This window comes from Lycium barbarum, chromosome 5 (assembly GCF_019175385.1).
Source record: "Lycium barbarum isolate Lr01 chromosome 5, ASM1917538v2, whole genome shotgun sequence".
Lineage (NCBI taxonomy): Eukaryota > Viridiplantae > Streptophyta > Magnoliopsida > Solanales > Solanaceae > Lycium > Lycium barbarum.
The window spans coordinates 56,826,477-56,832,156 of NC_083341.1; the positions used below are offsets into that span (position 1 = coordinate 56,826,477).

A 5,680-nucleotide genomic window follows, 5' to 3' on the forward strand; every position below is an offset into this window, starting at 1 on the left:
CCCATATTCGGAGCCGAGCGAACCCGCTGACTCACCTTACATAGATAATCCTTTGAACCTCTAAATCAGGTATATATAATAAAGCTTACTGAAGTAATTTTCCTTTTTATTTTTGCTACTCTTAAATCAAATAAAATCTGTAGCTGTGTAAAACTTATATCATAATACAAACTGACACATCGGCTGATGGAGCCGCTGACAGACTGACTCCCGATACCCACGACTCTGTCTGCAAAGTCTCTAACATCGACTCAGAAATTCTAGCACACAAGCTCTGACTCGGCAGCACTCCCAGGACCAAGTGGGATCTACCAACTTCACTGGAACCCCTTCTATACTAGCTTCTGCTCGTCTGGGTGTACCTGCGCGGCATGAAACGCAGCCCCCGAAGAAGAGGGGTCAGTACGAGCAATGTACTGAGTATGTAAGGCATAAATAGAAACATAGTAAGAGATGAATATATGAATATTAATTGTATGGAAGCATAGAACATATCATAAGGTAAAGGAATAACCTGTACATGTGAATATCATAAGATTAGGGAATAACCTGTACATGTGAGTGCCTCTGAGGGCGGATGCCATGCATGCTTATCTTTCCTTTGAAAGGCATTTCTTGTTCATATATGTATGAAAATAGAACATGTCATGTTGCCGAGGCGTCGACAGCCGATCCATTTAACCATAATTATTTATATATATCCCGCGTCCGGGCACCCGGCGTCCGGGATGATATCATGTCAAATACGGATACATGTACCGTGTGTATATCCCAGCGTCTATAGCGCTCTGCCCTTTTTCCCATATTCCCCATATACATATATATACATATATCATATCATAACATGCAGGAGAGCCAAAAGAAAAACTACAACTCTATCGGAGTGACGTAAAGTCGGTAACCTCCGATTATATTATGGAATCATCATGGTTGTCACGTCTCACCTTGAAGGAACAATTATATAAGATGAGACTAATGGCAAATAATATAGGATAAGATCATAAATTTCATAAGACGTTGAATCATATGCTTTAAAGTTTTTGAAAGAAAATAGAATTGTTATCAAGGAGTAAAGTTGAGAATCAAGAAATAACTCAATATTCCCATATTCGTATCGAACCCATAACTTAGGATTTTCCAACATGGAACCATTCTTAACATACTCATCATAGATGTTTTCTCATAACTGGCATTATCATTGTCATTATAAGAATCATATTCGTCGTTCTAGTCATAAAAGTTTTCAACTTCTTAAAACTTGGTTTTTGGAAAAATATGGGTATTTTGGAAAACAGTTTGTAAACTATTAGGGAAAGACTTATACCTTAGTGTCATAGGCTTCTAACTTTTGAAGATAAGGAAACTATGGAAACATTCGTAAACTTGCGACATAGAGATCATGCCAAAGAAGGAAAGGGTCGAGCCTTAACATACCTGTGTCGCGCCTTACTAGCTACGCCTATTCGTCTAACTTGTTTGTCTACATTCAAGAAGATTGACATAATCATTAGACTCAGCATCATACACTTGTCTTAATCCTTCAAATGAATTCATTTATAATCCAACATATATCAAATGAATTCATTTATAATCCAACATACACACCTACTTATAATCCAACATATATCAAATGAATTCATTTATAATCCAACATACACACCTACTTACCAAACCGACATATCCATAATTTATCTATATCCAACATATATCAAATTATACAGGTATTAAGCACATATGTCGTCTTAAGCGGTCGCATATATCAAACATATCATACAGAAGCCGCTAAGGTTGTCGTGGAACATATCATCCAAAGCGTATACATAAGCATATATACATACAAGCCGTTAAGGCTGTCATGGAAAATAGGACCGCTTAGACGCAAATCACAGACATAACCGAACAATAACGACCCATGACCCACATATATGTCTACAGGCCTCTAACAAACACAACATAATTATATGATGGGACAGGGCCCCGCCGTACCCCTGAATATACACATACATATACATAACGGAAGAATCTGTACCAAAACATGGGCTCCAGAACAAGGGAGCACTCCAAAGCAGCAGAACAGATGGCCTAAACTGTCGGGTCACTCACTCGAACGTCTGTACCTGCGGGCATGAAACGCAGCCCCCGAAGGAAACGGGGTCAGTACGGAATATGTACTGAGTATGTAAAGCATAGAGTAATATGAACAGAATCACAAGCGGAATAAATAGTACAGAGGATTAGTACAGAAAGTAAGCACGATATGCAAAATAATAAAAGCAACTTACTGGAAACACAAACCATGCATGCCAAGAACGGTATCCGGTCCTTTGCGGGACCCGGGGAACGTGGCGCCACCCTAACTTTGGCACCACACACAAATCATACTCCAGAAGATTTGCTCCGTAATCTCCGTCACACATAACACATCATAACATACACACGGTACCCGGGAACCGGACATATATACACGAGAACCCGGGAACCGGACACATCATACTCCATAACATATACACGGTAACCTGGGGCCGGACACATATACACGGTACCCCGGAACCGGACACATCATACTCCGGAATATATATATATATATATATATATATATATATATGGAACCCGACCCTTAAGCAAGGGACTCAGCGAAACATACGCACGATACATACCGGCCCGGGACTCGGCGAAAGAAGTAATGACACATGCACGAGCGGAGTAGTGAGAAACTAAATGCACATAAATCAAGACTCGATGGATAAGTATACTTACCGACCCCTGAAGGCTCAGAAATGAGTTTCGGGTCAATCCGACTTAGTGTGAGAAAGTTTTGAGCGTTTGAAGTACAGAACGTTCTATAAGCGTTTCAGAAGCGATTTTCGGAAAATCAAAGCCATAATCATGTCAAGTACCTTTCGGATATCGTTACGGATCAAATCAATTAGAACTTTTGGAACCATAGGTACATATCAAAACATATCAAAGACTCAATAGGATAATCGGACGTGCTAGTAGTTGCAGGTCAATCTTTAGTCATATCAATTATCTTTCGTATGCCATTCTGAAACATGCCAACAGAACTTTAGACATCATCGATACGCATCAAAATCATATGAAACAGCTTATGGAAATTAAGAACGTTAGCCATCTTAGTGGCTCTAAGAATGAGAGTTTCTTTGAAATAATCCATATACGTCATTTGTTCATTTCATAAAGGTCATGCCAAAAGAAAGAAAGGTAAGCCTTACATACCTTGCCCGCTTTCTACGCTACTTCAAACTTAAGTCTTTGGCTTCGCAAGATCTACAACAATAGTCATACATACCAAACATTAGTCATAGCTCTTAAGAATCCCATTCTAAACCAACACTTTATTTACAGAAATTTCGGCAGCATTTCCCCTGTAAATGCAACATCCCCGAGAATTCAACTCGGCCAAGCATACAACAACAAATCCGAGAATTTAACTCGGCCAACTTAGCAACAACAATGCCAACAATTATTCCAACAATATCGACAATCAATTCAAAACACATTCCAACGTTCACAACTTCTTTCTACAAACTTTGACGACTTTCCATTTACGTTCAATTCATAATTGCTTACATATTCGAGTACTAATCCGCAACCATTCAAACAATATTCAAGAATACTTCAAACAATCCATACAATATTCACAATAATCCAACCCATAGGCTATGCCACCCGAAACCTTCCCAATGGAACAAGAACCATAACAACACATTTCTTCCTTTCAAATTCATGAATTATACTAACAATTCACACATTAACAACATCACCTTCCATAAATACAAAAAGTGACATTAAAATCACATTAGCTTCTAAAACAACTTTCCAATACCTACAACTTCAACTAGAATCATTAAATTTTCATTTCCATCATAGATTCCATTACAACAACAACAACAACCAAAATACTTAAGAAAAATTGATTCATTCTCTTCCATACCATACCACAACCACACGGCCACAACACATAATCCATATTTTCATGAATTTCACCCATTTCTACACACTACAACATACACAACCATCCATAACATATAAAAGAAGATTGAATCTTACCTTTTCTCCTTAACTTCTCACTTAGCTATGATTATAAACTTGCAACAAAGAGAGGTCTTCTTGCTCTAACAATTATGCCACGTTGAAGAGGACCCTTGAATTAGTAGGAATACTAGAAGAAAATATTTTTTTGAATCAAAGTTGAAGGCTCCAATTTTTTTCTCTCCTTGGCCGAATAGGCCTCCCTTTTCTTTCTTCTCTCAAAGTTTCTTGACCTTTCTCTATTTTTGAAGATGAATTTGTCATCTTTCCTTACATATATTAAACTCCAACATGGGCCTTGTCCCATTAGGGTGGACGGCCACTTGGCCTTTTTTACTTAAGCCCAACTTTTTTTTGTTTTTGTAATTCATGAAAAAAATTATTCTCCAAATTCTGAAATTGCCCTTAGCCTTCTTCCATATTTCCATGAGTCATCTTGCGTATTTCCCTTTTTACCCCTAGCCTTCCTCAATATTTCCACATCAAAGTTTTCTTAAGCAACTTGTGTGCTAAACAAAAAATCAAAAATATAACCTCGTCCTTAACTTCCCGCAATTATCTTGAATTATCCGAATGTACAAAATGCGGGATATAACACTCCCCAACTCCCCAAACAAAATTTTAGCCCAAACCAGGTATAATTTCCAAATTCCGGTCCAGACGACGTATAGTTGCAACTACAAAACTGTGTATTAACACGTTGTGGCTTAAGGTCAAGGTGGAAAAGTGAAGATATAGCATTATTATCGAGGGAAAGGTATGAATCTCTTTCTATTTGTGTTAATCTTAATTATTTACGGAGAAGGAGTTGTTAAATTGTTGTAAATTAAATTATGTTGGTGAAAATATGGGACGAACATGTTATATCCCACATTCTTGCGTATTTGGATAATTCGAGATAATGGCGAAAGGTCAAGATCAAGACTATAATTTTGATCTTGTTGGGTGCATAAGTTGTTTATCAAAATTTTGAAGTGGGAATATTAAGAAAGGTCAAGGGTATAATGGGAAAATTCGCAATATGACTCGTGGAAATATAAGGAGGACGAAGGGCAAATTTGGAATTTGGAAAATAATTTTTCATGGATTGTAAAAAAAAAAAAAAGGGTGGGCTTGGTAATGGGCCATGTTTGGCCATCCACTTCTTGGTGGGCTTAAGCCCACATGGAGTTTAATGAACCAAATAAAAGATGACAAAGTCATCTTATTTTCCCATAACTTTCTAGAATTTTCAAGAAATTAAAAGAACAAGAAAGAAGGAGAAACTTCTCCAAGGCCATTTCAATTTCGGCCAAGTGCAAAAATTTCCAAGGAAATTGACAAAAATTTCTTCAAAAATCATTTCCTACCAATTGAAGGATTCTTAGCAAGGTGGAGTGGTTTTTGGAAGGAGAAAAAATTCATATTCTTGCAAATTGGAAGTATTAGCCAAGTGAAGAAGTGAGGAGAAAGGTAAGAATTCATTCTCTTTACATGTTATGGATATTTTTGCATGTTGTAGTGTACAAAGATGGATGAAATTCATGAGGAATATGGAAGTGGGGGTGGTGGCTGTGAGGTAGCATGTGTGTGTGTAGAAATCATGTTTTAATTATTTTATCTAGTAATTGGTTGTTATTGTTGTGAA

General features: G+C 37.4%; 1 long non-coding RNA gene across 1 annotated transcript; it reads right to left on the reverse strand.

Annotated features, from left to right (window-relative positions):
• Positions 1 to 2,029: 2,029 nt before the first annotated feature.
• LOC132642481 (uncharacterized) lies at positions 2,030 to 4,275 on the reverse strand. The gene is made up of 3 exons (XR_009583191.1): positions 4,072 to 4,275; positions 3,238 to 3,288; positions 2,030 to 2,117 (listed from the first exon to the last, which is right to left on the reverse strand). It is a non-coding gene; the product is annotated as an uncharacterized LOC132642481 (long non-coding RNA).
• Between the last annotated feature and the right edge of the window lie 1,405 nt (positions 4,276 to 5,680).